This window comes from Prionailurus viverrinus, chromosome A1, assembly GCF_022837055.1.
Source record: "Prionailurus viverrinus isolate Anna chromosome A1, UM_Priviv_1.0, whole genome shotgun sequence".
In the NCBI taxonomy this organism is placed as follows: Eukaryota; Metazoa; Chordata; class Mammalia; order Carnivora; family Felidae; genus Prionailurus; species Prionailurus viverrinus.
Window position 1 is genome coordinate 164,578,409 of NC_062561.1, and position 22,223 is coordinate 164,600,631.

Here is a 22,223-nt window from a genome sequence, read left to right on the forward strand (position 1 = left end):
TTAGTTGACTTACAGTAGGACATTGGTATAGGTCACGTTTTTTAATTTCTCTAGGTAATTCTAATGTGCATCCAGAGTTGAAAACCATTGTTTTTGAGAATTGGCTATTCAACTTTGCCAGTTACTACAAGTAGATGGCTATATTTGCACATAAATTATAGTTTACAGATGTTTGGACAGAGGAGACAGGGTCTGAGGTATTTTGTTTTGACCATTAGTACCACGATCGGAATACCTCAATTGTTGTTTTAAACTAGATAATTAAAATAGGTATAATTGACTTATTAAAAAGGCGAAGAGAAACAGCTGGGCTTTGATTTTTGTTTTACATTAAATTATCCAGAGACTATTGTTTGGGGGACGTAAAAGAACAGCCATTCACTGATTTGGCTCTGAATTATCATATGCATAAAATCTTTTGTTCTAAGCTTTCTTCTTAGTTTATTATAATTTTTAATATATTAATTTTTTTAAGTTTTATTTATTTTGAGAGAGCATGTACGAGCAAGGGAGAAGCAGAGAGTAGGAGAGAGAATCCCAAGCAGGCTCTGCACTGTCAGCATGGAGTCCTACAAGGGGCTCAAACTTACGAACCGTGAGATCATGACCTGGAGTGAAACCAAGAGCTGGACGCTTAACCAACTGAGTCACACAGGTACCCCATCTTCTTAGTTTATTAAATCAGCATATTATTTTTCAAAATTCCCATGTATCTTTAAACTCTCACTCAAATGTTCTATAAATTGAGTATTTAAGTAGCTGAATGATAAGGGAAGCCACAGACTTGGTTTTAGGGCTTATTCCCCAGACTGTCACCTACTTAGTAGCCCAAAGTCGATGTCAAAGTTAATGTAGCCTATAGCAATACTTCTCAGACTTCAGCAACTGTAAGTATCAACTGGGGCTACTTATTGTAAGAGGACTAACTCTTGGTCCCATTCCCAGAGTTTCTGATTCACTACATTGAGCAGGGCCTAGATCTCTGCATTTTTAAAAAAAGTTTATTTATTTTGAGAGAGAAAGTGCATGTGAGTGGGGGAGAGGCAGAGAGAGAGAGAGGGGGGAGAGAGAGAATCCCAAGCAGGGTACACTCTATTAGCACGGACCAGGAAGTAGGGCTTGATCTCATGAACCATGAGATCATGATCTGAGCCAAAATCAAAGCTTAACTGACTGAGCCACCCAGAAGCCCCCAGATCTATGCATCTTTAAGAAGTACCCCTGGTGATTTGGATCCAGGTGTTTCATGGACCATCTACAGGAAATACGGTCCTACAAGGATTAGCTAAGCCTTAAAACAAATTATTAGGCACAAAAAGCCGTTTGCTCAAATATGTGGTCTCTATAGAGCAAAAGGCCCAGAAGCCAACTCTCCTTATCCTCACTCCAAGGAGAAGCCACATTCAACTTCTCTCTCAAATGGCCATGCCCTTACTGTCCTTCCAGCTTCTAGACATTTTTCCAGATGCCTAAATAGACTTCCCCTATCAAACTCTTACCTTACTGGGTTATAATTAAATAAATAAGAACAAAATTTTTTGGCTCATTATTTCATAACAGGATCTAGGGACACAAAAACTATCATCAGATCTGTCTCTCTCTGTCTCTCCCTCATTCTCTCATTCTCTCTCTCTTAACACACACTCTCTCTCTCCCCTACAGCTGTTTTCCTCTGTGTTGGTTTCATACTCTAGAATTTTCTTTCTATGTGATATAAAAGATATCTCTGGTAGATGTCTGAAAATTTGAGAGAGCCTCCCCTACATTCCCCATATCTATATCACTCCCCCAAAAGGATTCAGAAACACAGTAACACTAGTATTTTCTTCTTCAGAAATGACAATAGATTCACAAAGATATATCCATCAGCCCTTATAGTTCACTCTTTTAGGAATGAGGAAAGTGAGGAAAAGTTTTCCTTGGACCTTCTATGGCCATGGTCATTTCTGAGCTAATCCTTAGCAAAGGGAATGGGATTATTTTTATACCACTCAGGCTACTCAGCATGAAGCTTGATGGAATGAAATTTCCCTAAGTCTCATGACTCCAAAAGAGAAGTGCTAGACACTGAAACAAAATTCAGACAGGAAAGAGAGGTAGAAGAAAATGGTTGTTAAGGAGGCAACCAACAGTCCACTACAGGCTAGCTGTACTCTAAGTTTAGAGAATAAAATTCATTTAACAATAGATACCTGCTAAACTCCCAAAACCTCAAAAAGCTCACAATGTTGAAGGGCAAAAAGCATAAAATCATTGGATTAAACTCAGTGATTGAAGTAGAGCAACACACCTGACAAAGTTTGTAGTCAGGGATCATAGAAGTTTTATGTTAATACTCAAGAAGGCATTTAATAGAAAAAAATTAAATGGAAGTTGTTGGTGGGCAAAAATTCTGCATAGTTCTTCAATAATTAATTAGCTTTTTAATCACCTTAGGGCTTCTCTAAAAATCAAATATTGCATAGTTTGTTCAATATGTAGTTGATACTCTTCCAATAAGAATATAATTTCAGAATACCAACAAGTATCTAATAAAAATTCCAAAAAAGCAAAAGTTCTGGGTGACAGTTGAAAGTATGTTCTGAAACAAAGGCTGCAAAATATTGCATTGGTCCCAAAGTTCCTGGACTGAAAAGAGTCTGAATTCCAGATCAAAGTTTAAAAAACATTTTAGTGTCATTTTCACATTTGTATATAATATTTAAACTCTAAATCATGTTAGTTTTCTTAAAATATCTAATATATCCCTTTCATTATTTATTTTTATTATTTTTTTTTTTAATTTTTTTAATGTTTTTATTTATTTTTGAGACAGAGAGAGACAGAGCATGAGCAGGGGAGCAGAGAGAAAGGGAGACACAGAATCCAAAGCGGGCTCCAGGCTCCGAGCTGTCAGCACAGAGCCCGACGCGGGGCTCGAACTCACGGACTGTAAGATCATGACCTGAGCCAAAGTCGGATGCTTAACCAACTGAGCCACCCAGGCGCCCCTCCCTTTCATTATTTAGATAGATTAGAAGAGATATGTGCATTCTAATTAAAATATAATAAGTCAATTGATTATTGACTGACAGTCATAGCGGGAAGGAGGAAAAGAAGGACAGAGGGAGAGATGGTGACATCCACATACATAGATTTCTCATCAAGAGTTCTTCAGGATAGTTATTACCAGTGCAGTGAATGGCTGACATCTGGTGGTAAAACAAAAAATTTGCATGGATTTGTGCACTCATAAAAGGGGCTATTCAATGAATGATGCCTGTGTCTTCAAGAACAACTTAAAATGCTACTAGTCATCCAGTTTTTATGTTTACATCATGCCATACATCCAGGTATTCGAAAAGATCTGGAACATCAGGTGTCACATAGATACAGTACCCATGTCCTCTTTGCCAATGCAGTCACCAGAGAACAGAAAATCATGAAATTATCTGGCTATTTTTTTTTAATGTGAGCACCTGAGGCAAAAATAAACATATATAATGTCTTTCAAAATCATTTTCTTACTTTTAAGAAATAAGAGAAAATAAAAATTTGGCCCATAAAAGTAAAAAAGTTGGGGGCTTAATATTGATCCCTGGGAAAGAAGATGCAGCCAGTAATTATGCCAAAGGCTATGACATCATTGGCAAGGAGATTACTGACCTAGCCTTGATCTGAAAACTGGTGGATCTGTGTACAGGGCTATGGGACTTGCCTATCTTTCACAGCTTCAGGGGCAGCACCAGCTCTGGGTTTGTGCCTCTGCTTATGGAACAGCTCTTGGTAGTCTATGGCAGGAAGTCCAAACTCAAAGTTGCCAATCCCCCAGGTTTCCACAGTCATGGTGGAGCCCCACAATTCCTTCCTGATCACCCACCCGACCCTGGATCATTCTCACTGTGCCTTCACGGTCAGTGAGGAAGCCATCTATGACATATGTCGACACAACCTAGATACCAAACGGCCCATATATACCAATCTCATTCATGTGATTGGGCAGATTGTGTCCACCATCACTACCTCTCAGCAACTTGACACTACCCTGAATGTGAATTTGACAGAATTCCCAAACAACCTGCTCCCATATCCACTTTCCACTGGCTACCAATCCCCAGGCATCTCAGCTAAGAAGGCCTATGATGACTAGCTGCTTGTGGCCAAGATCACCAATGCCTGCAGCAAGCCAGGCAATCAGATTGCCAAGTATGACCCTTGCTGAAGCAATATGTCATCTGTAGCATGTAACTGGGACATGGTCCCAAAGATGTCAACACAGCCATTACCAGCATCAGGATGAAGTGCACCATCCAGCTTGTGGATGTTGCCCAACTAGATTTAAAGTGGGGTCAACTACCAGCCCCCCAGTTGTCATCCCCAGAGGAGACCTGGTCAAAGTGCAGCATACTGTGCAACTGTGTGCATACTGTGCAACACCACTGCCATGGCTGAGGTCTGGGCCTCCCTGAACCAAAAGTATGATCCCATGTAAGCAAAGTGGATATGGGAGAAGGCATCTATGAAGGGGAGTTCTCTGAGGCCCTGAAGAACTTGGCAGCTCTGGAGAAAGATGAAGAAGAGGTGGGCATGGATTCTGTGGAGGAACAGGCCAAAAAGGGGGAAGATACTAGAGTGCAGCTGGCAGGTATTTCTCTCAGGTGGCTTTCTCCTGCTACCCCTCAGAATGGCTGGTTTCAAGTTGTTTACAATTAAAGTTTCTGCATTAAATGAGTAAAATCATAACTCTATGAATACTAAAAACGATTAAATTTTCACTTTAAATGAGTGAATTTTATGGTATGTTAATTTTACACACACACACACACATACACACGCGCGCACGCGCGCAGTCATATTCAAACCCAGTAAACCACGTCCATCCTCAAAGCCTGAAAACTCCCGATCACAGGTGGGCCATGGAGAAATGCCTCCATGTCTTACAAAACTGAGTCATAGCTCCTTCAAATACTGAATCATTCCTACCCCTACCAAGCGCCTCACTAAGTAATTCCCTAGCTTTACACTTGTGAAAATACCCTATAGATGTCCTGCTTAGGCCAGTGCTATACACTTCTCCACGGACAGTCCTGCAACACGGCCTTCCTTGCTTAGGGAGAGACCCACAGATACCGGAATGTTTCTGTTGGATGTGGAAGTCTGTGTCCCACAGCAGAATTTCTCTGCCTGGTTTTGTCCTCTTGCTGTATGTCCCCATCCCACCATCAGGTAGATCTATTGCCTACTTTAGATTTCTCAACTCAGGGAGCCTCTGTCCGTGAGATTCAAAACCTAAAAGACAGAGGGCCTTCCAGTAGGGAGAGATGTGAAGCTAGCTATGGAAAGAGCTGCGTATGTGTGGGAGGAGAACAGAAAGCATTCAGCTTTCTGCTCCTTCGCTACCTTCACTGCCCATTCCATCTTCCCTACTCACATATGACCAGTCCTTCATCACAGTTGGAATAAAACTCTTTACCAATGGAGCCAAACACAGCTTTCTCCTCCGAGTTAACTGAAATGTCATATTGCTTCAGTAAAGCCCTGTATCCCAATGACCTTGGCAATCTAGGTATCTTAGTAAAAATTATACACTATGCTAAGACTTTTAGGTTATGACAAGAATTCAAAGGAAGATTTAGAATTAAAGGCTAATAACTCAAGTTTGTGAGGTAGGATAGGAGATATTCCTAAGAATTTCTGATTCTTTTTCTGGAAAAAAAAGAGTTCTCTCTCCAGTTTTCCAACCGAAAATTGAGGTAAAAATAGGAAAAGTGATATTCTGTATAAATTACACTGGATTGTAAATTCCTCAGCAAAGACAAAGTACTATGTGATTGCAAAGTAATATGTTATTGCTGAGACCAACTCTCTGTTTCATTCAGTATGTACTGGCAGATGAGGATGAGATTTTTGAGAACTTGCAAGCTTTATTTGCAGTCCCTTAAATGTGGTGTTAGCATCAGCTATATCCATCAAAAGGGGGAAGGGGGCCAAACGCTCTGCTGCCATCATTCATAAAGCTAGAAAACTTGCTTGAGCATCTGTTTGATCTGCCAGGTAATATAAATAATGCCATAGAGTATGTACAATCAGTCACCAGATGCTTTGGATCGCTGCCTCAGCAGTGATTAACAAGAAATGTGGCAGGTCAACTGTAAGTGCAGCAAAGAGAATGTCTTGGCCTCTCCAAAGGGAAACATATTAATTAAAGTTTTATTCTGGAGAGTTCTGAACTGTGCATAAATGAATGCTGAATTTTTATCCCCTGGATTCCAGACTCTTATCCAAATATCTACCCAACAGTTCTACTTCAATGTATAATAAGCATCTCAAACTCAACACGTTGAAACTGAACTTCTCTTTTCTTTCCCAAGTCTCTTCCTCCTAGTCTTCCTCATCTTAGTGGCAACTCCATCTTTCCAGTTATGCAAGCCTAAAAAGTTTAGAGTCATCATAGATTTCTCTCTTCTTCTAAACATCCACCTCCAGTGTCAGCAAATCCTGTTTACCTTCAAAATACAACAGATATTAGCCATTTCTCACCACCTCCATTACTACCAGTGCCATCATCATCTCTCACCTCAATTACTGCAACAGCCTCATAACCAGTCTTCCATTGCCCTTTCTCTGTCCATTCTTAATCCAGCTTCCAGAGTAATTATCTAAAAAAATAAGAATTGATATCATGTCACTTTTCTCAAATACTTTCAGTGAGTTCCCATATTACTCAGACTAAAAACAAAGTCGATATGAGGCCTGAAACAATTTATTCTACCACTTTGCCTCTATGATCTTCTGTTATACTCCCTACTACTCTGTTCTAGGTCTCCTGGGCCCCTTACTATTCCTCAAAACCACAGACACAGAAACACTGAAGCATCTTTGCGCTTGCTATTCCTTCTCTCTGGAATGCTCTTCCCCCAGGTATACACATGGCTCCTTTTCTCACTTTATTCAAAACTTTGCTCATGTGTCACCTCCTTCTGTTAGTTGATTTCTCTGCTCCCTATTGTGTTCCTGACTTCATTCATGCTTTTTTTATGTAGCTGTAATTTATTCATTTCCACTGCCACTTAGTATTCTATTGTATGAATATGCCACAATTTATTTATCCATTCTATTGATGGATAGCTATGGTGTTTCTAATGTTTGCTATTGCAAAAAAAAAAAAAATCCTCCTATAAACATTCATGAACATAGCACCTGGTGCAAAATGCTGCATTATAGACTTGTGCATCTTCAGCTTTGCTATAGAATGCTAAATTGTTTTTCAGAAATAGTTGTATCAATTTATACACTCACCAACTATATATAACTGTATTGTCTGCTCTACAGCCTTGCTGAGATTTTTAATTATTCCCAATATGGCAGTTTTTAAATCATCTTTAATAATGGTTTTGATCTGCATTTTTTTTTCTGGATATCAATGAGATTGAGCATCTTTTAATATACTGATCAACTGTATCAGGATTTGAAGAGGGAACAAATGACATGTTAGGATAATCAAAGGAACTAAGTACAAAGATGTTCATGGAGTGTAGGTGAATCCAGACTGTCAGCAATAGAGCTGCTTCTACTCCTAGATCCAAAAGGATAAGAGGAGGGAAAGGTTACTGGAAACCTAGAGGAATAGAGTCTTATGAAGCAGGAAACTATGGTTGGAAGAAACAGCTAGAGTGAGGAAGGGATCAAGGAGAATAAATATCTCAACTTCACTCTCCTCTCCTGATCTTCTGCCAGGTATCCCCATTGGCTGAATCCAAATGGATGTCAAAGAGGATGAGAACGCTGCTGAGGCCAGGATCCTAAACGAAGCATGGGGTGAAGAATGTAAAGTTGGTATATAGGGGCAAACAAAAGATATTTGCAGGAGCTATTCATTTTTACTTTTCTCTCCTATGAGTAGGAGACTTTCGCCCATTTTTATATTAGGTTATTTTTTTCATATTGATTTATATTAGTTCTTTATGTGGACAATTATTTCTATTGCAAATAAAATTAGTTTCTTTCTGATCATTATGACTTTTCTTTCTTTTTTCTTGCCTTAATATACTGGCTAAAGCCCCCAATAATTAAAACCAGTGATATTTGTCTGGTTCATGATCTTACACAGAATATTTGCAAATTTGTCTTCATTAAGTATAAAGCCTATTATAGGCTTTTTTTTTCTTAACAGCATATACTGAATCAGCATAAGGAAATGCTTTTCTGAGTTTGCCAAGAGGTTTTTGTTATTGTTGTTGTTTTAAATTTCAAATGGATGTTAACATTCAGCAAATATTTTTTCTCCATCTACTAAATACAGGGTCTACAAACTACTGTCTTCAAAGGCCAAATTCGGCCAACCATTTTTTTTTTTTTTTTTTGTAAATACAGTTTTATTGGAAAAGAGCCACACTCACTTGTTTAAGTACAATATGGCTGCTTTCATACTACAATGGCAAAATGTGTAGTTCTGTGGCCTGCAAATCTAAAAATACTTATTATCTAGTTAGCCCTTTGCAGAACTTTGTCAACTAGATGGTTATACAACTTTCCTTTTTACCTCTGATCATATGGCTTAGCTGGCTGTTCTCAAAGCGAACACCCCAAATCCATTCTCTGCCCTTTACTGCTCTATTCCCTCTGAGGCTTATTTTCACTAATTGCATCCCCAAGCTCCCTTGCCACTGGCTTTTCATGAGGGCTGACAAATGAAAGGCAGTAACAGGAGATGGGAGGGTGGTAGCCCTCATTGGTCACAGTTCTGACTTGTTATGGTTCTGGCAGAGGATACATTCCTCTACGGCTACAAAGACTTATGGTTAAACCCTTTTCCATAATTCCATTTCTCGCTAAGCATTTCCTCTCTTTGCCTTTGCCCTTTCAATCCTAGAGGTTTCTGGCTATTGTTAGTCACCCAAAGGATGTCCAAGTATCTGTTATGGGTTCCATTAATCCTTCTGTAAACTGTTCCTTAAATTTCTTTCAGTTATAACTATCTTTTGTGTTTCATCTCTTTCTTGCTATGTCTCTTAGAAATGCAGTTGTTAATTATACAAACTGCTTTTCTAACATTAAACCAACCTTGAATTTTGGGGATCTACTCAATTGGTCATATTGCATATTATTATAGGTCACTGCATTCAGTTTGCTTTTTTTTTTTTTTTCCTTTTAGGTCTTTGTATTTCTATTTATGAGAGAATAACCTGTTATTTTCCTTTCTTATTCTGTCCTTTTTAGATTTTGATATCATGATTCTGCTACCCTCATGCCAAGATTTAAGGAGTGTTCTGTTTTTCTAGATTGAATAATTTATATAAGATAATATGTATTCTTTATGTTTTGTTACAAACTTTTGGAAAAATCATCTGGCTTATTATTTTAAAATCACTTTTGCAAGTTAAATTTTTTTAGAATTTATCCATTTTATTAAGTCTTCAAATTTATTGAAACAAAGTTGTGACACCCTCTTTTAAATATATGCCTCATATCTGGTTCTGACCCTTTTGACCTCACAGTATTATTTACAAATTCCCTAGATTTATTGTTTTAGTAGGATTGCTAACTCTTCCCTCAGTGCCTGTCATTACATGTTTATTTTCTATTCCATTAATATCTATTATCTTCATGATTTCAATTATTGTATTTTCTTTAGGATTATTCACTTGTTATTTTTACATCACATTAAATTAAATGCTAAGCTCATTACTTTTTAACTCTTATTTTTTTCCAAGATAGGCACGTAAGTCATAAATTATCCTCTAAGGACAATTTGGGCTGTATCCCACAATTTTTTTAAGCAGCTTTAATGAGACATAATTCACATACCATATGATTTACCCAGTTAAAGTGAATAATTCACCAGTTTTTGGTATGTTACATGATTAACTTTATGGTAAAATATATACAATATAGAAGTTGCCATTTTAATCATTTAAAGTACACCATTCAGTGGTATACTTACATTCACAATGCTGTGCAACCACTATCTATTTCCAACATGTTTTCGTTACTTCAAACAGGAATGCTAAAATCAATAACCATTTGCTCTCCTTTCCCCCTCCCCTATATCCTGGTATCTACTAGTATCTACTTTCTGTCTCTATAAATTTGCCTGTTCTTCTATTTCATTAACTGAAATCATACAATACTTCTCCTTTTTTGTCTGACTTATTTCACTTAGCATAATGTCTTCAAGGGTCAATGATGTTGTAGCATTATTCAAAACTTCATTCCTTTTGATGGCTAAATAATATTCCATTCTATGTACATACAACATTTTGTTTATCCATTCATCTGTTGATGGACACTTGGGTTGTTTCTGCCTTTTGGCTATTGTGAATAATGCTGCAATAAACACTGGTGTAGAAGTATCTCTTCCAGTCCCAGCTTTCAAATACTTTGGGTATATACCTAGGAATTAAATTAGTGGGTCATATGCTAATTCTGTCTAGCTTTTTGAAAAACAACCAGACTGTTTCTCTCAGGACCTGCACTATTTTACGTTCCTATTAGCAATGTACAAGGGTTCCAATTTGTCTATATTCCCATCAACATTTGTAACTTTCAATTAAAAAATTATTACAGCCATTCTTGGAGATGTGAAGTGATATCTCATTGTGGTTTAGACTTGCTTTTCCCTAGTGACTAAAGATGTTAAGTGAGCATCTTTTCCTGTGCTTTTTGGCCATTTGTATATCTTCTTTGGGAAGTGCATAATCAAGTACTTTGCACATTTTTTAATTGGGTTGTTGTCTTTTTGGGTGTTGAATTTTTAGAGTTTTTAATATATTTGTATTTTTTCTGGATTTTATATGTTTTTTCTACATTACATAAAAAAGAAGCTATTACCTCTTCAACCCATAACATATTAACTTCCTCAGGTAAAATTAGTGATTATTCAACATAATTTGTGATCAGTATGGCTTAACAGAAGTCTGACTCTAAGTCTTATTCTGAAAGCATAGGCAGATTTGCCAGTAATTTACTTCTAGCTATGACCAAGTCACATAAACCACCACTATGATCATTTTATCATTGTTTATGTACCACATAAAATTGAAAAATGAATATATAAGTAATATGTGTATATATGTGTGTTTCATATATATATATATATGAAACACACATATATACACACATATATATATATATGTAAGGATGAAATTCTAAATAAAAAGAGCAAAGCCCAGTATAAAATACTGCTCATTTTATCATTGTTTATGTACCACATAAAATTGAAAAATGAATATATAAGTAATATGTGTATATATGTGTGTTTCATATATATATGTATATATGAAACACACATATATACACACATATATATATATGTAAGGATGAAATTCTAAATAAAAAGAGCAAAGCCCAGTATAAAATACTGCTCAGAAGCCCAGAGACTATAGATTTTGTACTATGATGCAATAGAAACATGTAATATTGGAGGAAGAGAACCATTCCATTTAGTATTTTTCTCTCTACCACTATATGAAAATAGTACAAGGCAAGGATTACAGTCAGACTACCTTTCCTTTAGTTTCTCCTCCATTCTCCACTTCAATTCTTGAGACCTTTCAGAACTAACAGAGGCTTCACTGCGAGGTAGGGGAGAGGAATGAAGTTGTCATTGGCTTTCTGGTCTCCTCCAGCTACTCAGCAGACTAAGGAATTCCTTCTGTGTGCTCCTCACAAGGATCTTCAAAGGTTGGATAATTGGGTGGTCAGATAAGGGAAGTCCCCCAGGCCCAGGGCTACTTAACTTCTAAACAAGGTGTGAGTGGGTACACAAGGGATGTAGCATTAATGGGCATGAGGAAATAAGAAAGGGGGTGAGGAGAACATTGAGGGATTAGAAGAAGCAAAAGAAACATTTGCCTGGGCCTCACGCTCAGGGCAAGCTACCAATTTAGATACTTTTTAATTTGATGACACTGAATTGATCTTTGCCTGCTTAACATTAATTGGTAACACTGCACGAAGCTAGCATTTCCCATTTAGTAACAGATGCACTTGTAGAAAACAGAAGTTTGAAATAAGTTTGCTTTTTAAATGCTTATTTTTGGTTTTAATTATTAGAGTTAGAAACTCCCAATGGAAGTGGCACAGTCCTTTGTAGAGCTCCGAACAAAACAGTTAAAACTTTCTATGCAGTCACAACCCTGAAATCAAGACCTGAGCTGAGATCAACAGTCAGATGCTTAACCAACTGGGCCACACAGGTACGCCTTCCCCCACTGTTTTTAAATACATACCTTTTTTTATTGTATGAATGAATCCGATAACTAACCATGTGGTAAGTTTTCTTTTATAAATCTTAGTGAGTTGCTTTTTTTAAGATGGTCATATAAGAAAATTTTACACTTCACAGGTTAATCATGATATTTAAAAATAACTTTTCAAGGGGTGTCTGGGTGGCTCAGTCGGTTAAGTGTCCGACTTCATGATCTCACAATTTGTGAGCTCGAGCCTGTGTCAGTCTCTGTGCTGACAGCTCAGAGACTGAAGCCTGCTTTGGATTCTCTGTCTCCCTCTTTCTCTGCCCCTCCCCAGCTTGCACTCTGTTTCTGTCTCTCTCTCAAAAATAAATAACCATTAAGCAAAATTTAAAAATAACTTTTCAAAGATATTATTCTCATTTAAAATATATTTTTCTTTTATTATAGTCCAGCATCTCCATTTCCTACTATAACATGTTTTTAAGTGTACACCACAAGGTGGCATACAAAACCTCATAAAGACATTTCTGGACATCTGTCAAAACTTTACTATATACTTATAGAAAACCTCCCTTAAATCCAGGCAAGAGGGACTCCAACCCTGGACCCTTTGCTTGAGAGCTAGGCTCTGTCCCATTCTATCATATGTCCCTCCCCACACGGTAAGAAGATCACAGCAACTGGGGATGTGTCCCTCCTCACCTGGAGAACCTCTTCCAAGGCCTTCCTGGTCCATCCCAGGACAGTGGATGAAGCTGGGAAGCACATTCCAAATGTCTGGACCGCTGAAGCAGCACACCTGCAGGAGCTGGGGGTGGGTTGTCCTTGGGACAGGATGGCGTTGGGACAAAGAGAGCTGAGTCCAGCTCGCCCTGCTTTGCTGCTCATCAGTGCCGGGCTCGAGGAGTCCGAGAATTCTGGGAACCTTAAGAAGGCATGTTTGCCAAGGTAGGAACAGTTTGTTAGTGTGATTTATAACTTCTCATTATTTAGGCATATGGTATGTGGACCTCCATTTTCACGGAGAGTCCTGCAAACATTAGAGATGAGACCGTGCATGTACAAAATTTGTTATTTTTGGTGTATATTTGCTTACTTATAATCTGTACTTGAAATTAGACTACATTAGAATCCTGAGATTTCAGCAATAAAATCAGCAGCTGATATGACTAGCTTGTATTGGCTATTTATCAGTAAGTAAAAATAACTGTCATCGAAATGGCCTATAATAGAATTTGTAAACAAAGGTAAACAAGGCAGCTATTATAGCTAGCCACCACTATTTCAGTTTTCCTCCTTCCAGGAATATAAGGACTGTACTTAACTATCCTTAGGTATTACAGGTGTGGCCATGTGGCTAGCTTTTTTTTTTTTTTTTTTTTTTTTTAAGTTTTGGTTTAGACTCTTTTTATAATAATCTTACTGAGATGTAACTCTCACACCATAAAATCACCCTTTTAAAGTGTATAATTCAGTGGATTTTAATATTTTCAGTTAGGCAACTAACACCGCTAACTTTAGGACTTTTGTACCATTGCCACAAAAAGAAACTTGTACCTGTTAGCAGTGTATGACTAGGTTTGACCACCGTAATTGGAGATGGAAGGTTGTGCATGACATGACAGCAAGTCTCTTCATGGTGCTGGGTTCGCTATGTTCTCCCCTTGCCGTGGTGGCGGTATTCCACAGGTGAGGCTACACCAGCTTGTCTCTTGGGAGTGAGGATAAAAATGGAGCCAAGGCCTTAATGAACCAAGAATGTAGCTAAGAAACACTTTCATTGTGTTAAGTCACTAAGATTTTTGGGGTCGTTCATACACACAGCATAGTGTAGCCCACCATGATCAATGCACACAGGATAAAGATCAGTTTGATCATAAATTAGTTAGGGAAGGCAGAATTTTTTTTTAGAGTGTCTAGAAATTGTAATTATGACTTTTGGGGTGCCTGGGTGGCAGTCAGTGAGCGTGTGACTTGATCTCAGCTCAGATCATGATCTCACAGTTTGTGGCACTGAGCACCACATAGGGCTCTACGCTGACAGCATGGAGCCTACTTGGGATTCTCTCTCTCTCTCTCTCTCTCTCTCTCTGTCCATCCTCCATTCTTGCACTCACACTCTCTCTCAAAATAAATAAATTAAAAAAATAAATGACTCATTACTAATTACCTTGTTACAACGAAAAAGAGGCTGATTTTGAATGAGATGATCATTGGAGAAAAGTCATTTCATTTGAGCGAGGGACACTTGACAATTATATTAACCATCAAGGGCCCAATATGACATCATCACAAACCCTGTTCTGCTGATGGGAGGAGCATGATAGCTATCACTGTTTTGGACAACTATGCTTTCTTAAGATTTCTTTATGGACTCCTACCCGGAATTTAATTGGTCTATGGTATAGGGCCCCAGATTCTTTTTTTTCCTTCCTTCAATCATGTATCCTTTAGCCCATATTAAACATAATTTAATCTTTCCTTTTTTTTTTAATTTTTAATGTTTATGTTTGAGAGAAAGACAGCATAGTATGAGTGGGGGAGAGGTGGAGAGAGGGAAACACAGAATCTGAGGCAGACTCCCGACTCTGACCTGTCAGCACAGAGCCCAAGATGGGTCTCGAACCCATGAACGGCAAGATCATGACCTGAGCTGAAGTTTGACTCTTAACCAACTTGAGCCACCCAAGTGCCCCTAATCTTTCTTCTTAAATGAGTAATTACAGTATCTCAGGTCTCTATTTCCAGTATCATATCACCGTTCAGTAAGGTTCATACATCATGTGTGGGATATTCTGTTGATCTTAAAATATGCTCTATTCATTAACAGTTTAGGTTCCCATTACGCATCACTGCCAAACCGTATCAAATAATCCCCATTCTTTTTCTTCTCTCTTCCTCTAACCTTTATTAGCTATCAGATTAAACTTCCTAAAATGTATTTTTTATCATTAATTTTAATGTTGATTTTTGAAAGAGAGAAACAGAGTGCGAGCAGGGGAGGGGCAGAGAGAGAGAGGGAGACACAGAATCTGAAGCAGGCTCCAGGCTTTGAGCTGTCAGCACAGAGCCCGACGCGGGGCTCAAACTCACAAACTGAGAGGTCATGACCTGAGCTGAAGTTGGATGCTTAACCAACTGAGCCGCCCAGGCAGGAGCCTCCCTAAAATGTATTTCTGATCATGACACCTCCCTATACAAAAACCTTCAGTGGGGGTGCCTGACTGGCTCAGTCAGTGGAGCATGCAACTCTTCATCTAGGGGTCATGGGTTCCAGTCCCATGCTAGGTGTAGAACTTATATTAAGAAAGAAAAAAAGTAAAAAACAAAAACAAAACCTTCAATAGCCCTCAGAAAATAAAAAATAACTTAGCTAGGTATTTGTATTACTTTGGTAGGGCTGCGATAAAAAAGTGCCATAAACTGGGTTGTGTATAAAAAAGGTTATTTATTGCCTCACAGTTCTGGAGGCTACAAATCGACAATGAAGGTGTTAACAGGGATGATTCTTTTTGAGGCCTGTGAGGAAGAATCTGTTCCATGCCTCCTCCTTAGTTCCTGGAGGTTTGCTGGTAATCTGGCATTCTTTGGCTTGTAGAAGATATATGCCCAGTCCCTGCCTTCCTCTTCATTCCCCTTGAGTCTGTGTTCAAATTACTCCCTTTTATAAAGACATCAGTCATGTTGTATTAGGACCCCATTATACTCCAATATGACCTCATCTACACTGATGTTTACATCTGCAATAACCCTATTTCCAAATAAGGTCACATTCTGAGGTACCAGAGTTTAGTACTTCACAATTCAAACCATAACCGTATTCAACACCCTCCACAAAGTTTCATTCATACTTCCCTTTTCAGCTTTATTTTCCCATACATTACACCTGAATGTAAGTATCTGAGGTACTATAGACAACCAAAAGCCCTGCCTTTCTGTGAATCACTATAATATTTTTCTGACTCTGTTCATTTTTCTTCCTCTCTTTTGTACCGTCTCATCACATCCTGTGCATTCTTCAAAGTCACGTTCAAATGATCCTCTTTTGTAAGCATAATCCTAAATTTTCTATCTAGAAGTTAACATCTCTCCTTTATGACACTCTCTGTATATCTGTACTTCTCTAATGGACTTCAGCATGTAATTTGTAACTTGTGTTATACATGGCTTATATGGTCTATAATCTTTACCACACTGTAAATCCCTTATGAAGATGAGACACACATCTAACTCATTCTTTAATCTTCCCACAAAATTCTTCAAAGTGTTTTACAACAAATATTTGTTGAATAAAGTTATAAATATCAGAATATCAGAGCTTATAGTTTAAAATCTTTTATGCTAGTTAGCATTATTTACTTCTCTAAGATTGAAAAAAATGTTATTAACGGTGTTTTTGGCTTAATATATACTATGGAAATGCACAACTGTTTTCAAACCAATACATCGATTCAGATACAAATTCTGAGCCTACAAGGTGAAATTATCAATACCCTTTAAGAGCTTATTAAACAACTCTAAAATTTTTTCCCTACAATATTGTTTTTAAAAGTTCCTATGACACAGAAAGAAGTTTCACTTAATTCATCGTTATGGTTGAATAAATATTTATTAATCCCATTCTAGGTAGTTCAAACTTACTTTTCAAAGGGGGAAAATATTCCAAAAAAAAATTAAACTGAAAACATGGCACCAATAGCAGAGAAAGATCTGAGAGTTCTGAGCTGGAATTCAGTTTCCTTCCTAAGAAGTAATCATGCTTTGCCTATTCTCTTTTCAGAAGAAAAAGGGAATTCTATATATTATATGTTTTCTTTGCCTTTATATATATGTATTGACATTCAAACATAAGTTTATATAAATTAATAGTTATAAAATAAAACTTCAGGATTTAGTCATCAAGAGTGTGTCAAGACACTTCTATACAACTTTTTTGAATGGAAAAGATATCAAGATTCAAGGAGTTATACATTCTAAACAAACACTTTAAATAGATTTTAGTATTTACTAACTTAAGTACTCAAGGACTTGGTTTGAAGAGTCCAACAGACTGAAAGTCTGCTTTTCAAGAGTACTATGATCTTCCAGCAATGGAGAGATTTTGGCACTTCTATATTCTAATAGTTCACCATCTTTGCTTGATGTCAGTAATTCATTATCGACTACACCAATAGTTGCATCTTCTACCAGAATATTTGCTTGGTATGCTCCAACTGGAATTTCAGGCAATCCGATGTAGTCATGATCTGCCACTACCGAACCTTGCAAGAGATAAAGACTGTCTGAAAGAAGAAACATCATAAGGTCACCTTTTAGTATTATAATTAAACATCATTTTAAAATTAAACAATGTTAAATAAGGATGAAACCCCAAGTAATAAAAATTAACAATCAGATTAACTTCTGGTGGGTTCTCCTATCTACTAAATAAATATACATGTCAAAGGATGAATAAAATGATATATACAGGGGCGCCTGGGTGGCTTAGTCGGTTAAGCACCAGACTCTTGATTTCAGCTCAGGTCATGATCTCATGGTTCATGGGATCGAGCCCCACATCAGGCTCCACGCTAACAGCACAAAGCCTGCTTGGGATTCTCTCTCTCCTTCTCACTCTGTCCCTCTCCTACTCACACATGCATGCTCTCTCAAAATAAATAAATAAACATTAAAAAAATGACAAATACAGTTCATATGCATAGAGTTCAGGAAAGACCAAAAATTTTAAAAGAGTCAAGTTTTCCTGTTCCCTTGAGCTGTCTTTGGCAGGTATGGGTGAAGGGATAGAAGGGGCTGAAGATGATGGTAAAGATTAAAAGTTATAGAACTCTATTTCTGATGTTGGTGTTATCCTTAAAAGCACCTCTGAGTGAATTAATGGGATCTTGAATGATATTTAACAAATTAAATCCTCACATTTGTAACTTCAGATAACCTAATCTTCATAGAATATGTAGTAGAGCAATAATATCAAATTGTTTATAATATGAAATTATAAACAAATAATAATATGAAGTTACTAGAATGAGGCTTCTGTGAGAGTTACTAAAGTCAGGCTTATATGATACAGGTAAGTAGGCAAACTTATGTGTAAGTGGGCTTAAAATACTTAGCTTACCTAAGTCTAATTTAATACCAAAATGTTCATGAAATTTTAAGGTATAGCTAAATTCATACTGAAATACTGACAAGGAACTTTCCTTGCCAGCATTTTATTCTATTTTGAGCAAAGTTATCATCACTATCAAGAAAAAAAAAATGCTTAATATGAATGTTAAACCGATGGAAAAGCAGTAGCATCTTCGTAAAAGAAAAAAAAAGATTAATGTATATAAAAGGATTCCTCCCAACCTGGCATTTTTTAATTCGTTACAACAAAGAACTCTTCCACCATAGATGATTAACTTCCTGGACCCCTGCTTTCTCTTTCTGGATTTTCCTCCCAAAACATTGATAATTCTACGATTTTAATGGCTTAAAGAATCCTCAAATTTTAAGTTCAAGAAATATCAAAAGGAAGATTAATTGCCCATTTAGATAAGAGATTAACAAAAACTTCTCAGAGCATATAAATTTCCTAATAAACCCTGGAATATGATCCTCTTCTACCTATTCTCATGCTAACTTGTGGAAAGCTTACTGAGCCTACTCCAATCCCATTAAGTTTACAACATTTAAGCACTTTTGATTTAAAAACTTCAAAAGATCAAAGCCATGGTCTCTACCCACAGATGGTAAAAATGGACTTGGCTTGTGTGGGCATTTAGTTTTGCCCATTTTATTCTTCATTAAGCAAAGTATTGGTATTTTAGTTTTGAGAGGTTTTTCCAAGTTTTACCCCACCAATTCTTATTTATGAATAGTAGGAACTAAAACTGAGAAGGATGGTAAGAAGATACACATATTTATGATGAAAATAAAAGTATGGATAATTGAAGGTGGTTAAGAATGAGTTTTGTATGTTAGCATGATGAACTGTTGGACAAGAGGTACTCTGAAAGATAAAAAACCAAACCATACAAACCATGAGAAGTGCTACTGCCCAAGAGCAGGAAGAAAGAGCAAAATTGTGATCAATGCATTTGAAACACTTTAGCATATGTTGATAAGATTCAAAATCTAAGTTCACTCTTAGGGTCTTAATATTGGAGAAGGCTAGATACTAGTATATAAGAGAACTTTAAAAGGTTAGGTATGATAAAAGCATTGCTGATGAAATTTTTCAAATAAGCCATGGGAATTCCTGCACAAAGCTGCAAAAATATCAGTGAAAGCAGATACCACAGCATTTAAGGTATTTCCAAAGATCCTTGCCAAGATCTTTGATGAAGGACGTTTTCGGTCTCAAACACTGTTTTCAATGCAGATAAATCAGGTCTCTTTTAAAAAATATGTCCAGTAAACATGTATCAACAGGAAAAACATGCACAGATATAAAGTTCTTAGAAGTTACCACTTTGGTATCTTGGAAATGTACTCACAGACCTTCAGCTTAAACACCCCCTTGTTACACTGAACTTCGAAATAAATGGATTTTACCAACTTCACTTGTTTATAAGAGGAGAGCTTCTATATATATGTCTTTATATAATATACATACTTTTTCTTTTAAGTAAGTGATACATTTTAAAGTACCTATTGCAATAACACTGTAAACAACAAGAACTATACCTGGCAAATTCTATACAAATCACTTTATATGCAATGGAAAATTACTCTGGAGATTTCAAGCCTTGTTTGTATAAGAAAAAAAACAAAATTCTCATTCATTCAGAAAGGTCAAATATGTTTCAACTCCTACTATGGTCTAAACCTACTGGAGCTAACAGAAATGCTCTTTAACTTCAAAACAAATTACCAAAAATTACCTGAAAGAGACTTTCGACCAGGCCCTACTCACATGATTAAATAATAATAATTAGATACACTGGGTTATATCAAATATATTATTAAAATTATTTTCACCTATTTCTTTCTACTTTAATGTGACTACTAGAAAATTTAAAATTACACTATTACATAATTTTTGCATTTTATATATATCTACTGGACAGTACTGATGTAGAATAATCCTGAGTTAGGGATATTAAAAAAGAAATTAAGTTTTTACCCCCAAGATAGAGAGGTAAACATACAATACTAAAACATTTTCAATTCAGTCACATTACATGATAAGCTTTACTTAATTTTTCTTTTCTCATTCTGTTAATTTAGTTATCATTATGACATCTGTTTGATGAAAAGCATTATTTCAGTTTTGACCAGACTGAATAATTAGGTCTTTAGTTTCTCACAAAAAGAGGTAAGGTGTTACCAGCAGTTTGACATACTTTTCCTTACTCAGTTTTTGTTTTTAAGTTTATTTTTATTTTAAGAGACAGCAAGCAAGCAGGGTAGGGTGGGGGGGAGGGGGCGGGCAGGGAGGGAGGGAGAGAGAATGAGAGAGAATGAGAATGAGAATCAGCATGGAGCCTGACATAGGGCTTGAACTCAGAAACCATGAGATCATGACCTCAGCTGAAACCAAGTGGGAAGCTTAACCAACTGAGTCACCCAGGCACCCCACCTTACATAGTTTTAAGCGGTAAAAAAATAAAAGAAACAAATTTTTAAATTTCCCTAAGAAGAAAAATAAGTTAAAATTAAAGTCTCAAAAAAGTCTGCGTAATTCGGTTTAATTTGTTTCTTCAAACAGAAAAGTACATGGTTTTAAAATAATTTTCTTATTCTGAAAAGAGGTGACCAGACTAATTCTATATATGGCCTGATAATCCTAAAAGTATTAGAATGTGTTGCCACACTAGTATATCCTTCCTTATGATAAAATAACAACAAATAATTATAATTTGATACTACATAATTGTCACTATAATAGATAAGCAATACTAACAACAGAGAACTGAAAGACTCTTGATTTAGAGATTATACAACTAGGAGCCCAAACAAAGGGAGGTTCTTTGGATGAATTACGTTAACAATAAAAATCATGGGCTTGACAATAAAGAACTAAGGTTAGTTTTGTTTCCTGACTGTAGACCGTAATTGTGGTTGGGAGAATAATGGGCCCCTAAAGATGTCCATGTACCAAAAACTCCCTGAACCTGTACTTATATTACCTTACATGACAAAGGAAAATTAGAGAAGTGATAGAATTAAGGTTGTTAACCAGCTGACCCTAAAATAGGGAGATTATCCTGTACTATCCAGGTGGCCTCAAGAACATGGTCCTTAAATGTGGAAGGGGGAGGAAGAGAGAAGGTTGCAGTGCCTGTGACCTGAGAAGGATTCTACCAGCCATTGCTGGCTCTGGAGAGCCAGGAGACCACAACCCACACGAGGTGGGCAGCCCCTCAAAGGTGGGAAAGGCAAAGAAATAGGTTCTCTTCTAGAGTTTCCAGAAAGGAACACAGCCCTGCCAACATTTGGCTTTAGCCCAAGAAAACTTATCTTGGAATTCTAAGATACTGAATTGTAAGATGTGCATTTTAAACCACTGAATTTATGGTAATTTGTCATGGTAGGAAAAGGAAACTTACAAAATAATGAAGACCATTTCATAAATTGTGAAGGGCAATCAGCAGACAGATATCTATCACAACTTCCAACCAAAACAAAATAAAACTACTCAAAATGTATGTTGGATATGATAAGGAGTCAGTAACATTTTTCCTTTCAAAGGGGACATTATGATCACAAAAAGATAGTATGGAATGTCATAAAACTTCTTGTTAAAATAATTAGTCTTGAAAAGGTACCTGACATTGAACTACTAAACAAAATGACACAGGGTTGCTTAAAATAGCAATGAGAAATATTGTAGACCTAGTACTGAATGTGTTGCTTCATGTTCTAGATAAGAATGGATAAGAAGTTGGCAATAGAAGCTTATCTGCTTTGGACAGTGAGTCTTTAAAACAGCTACGAAATCTCATGGCTGGTAAGAGTAGCAATGATAAGTGCAGACAGACAGTGCACAGCAATGATAAGTGCAGAGGCTATACCTCTTTCAAATTTATGTCAAATGAAAGAACAGGATTTAAGTCATTCAAA

At 36.9% G+C, this 22,223-nt stretch overlaps 1 pseudogene; it reads left to right on the forward strand.

Moving 5' to 3' along the window:
- Window positions 1-3,112: 3,112 nt before the first annotated feature.
- On the forward strand, window positions 3,113-4,692 carry LOC125164520 (tubulin alpha-8 chain-like; annotated as a pseudogene).
- The last annotated feature ends 17,531 nt before the right edge of the window (window positions 4,693-22,223 follow it).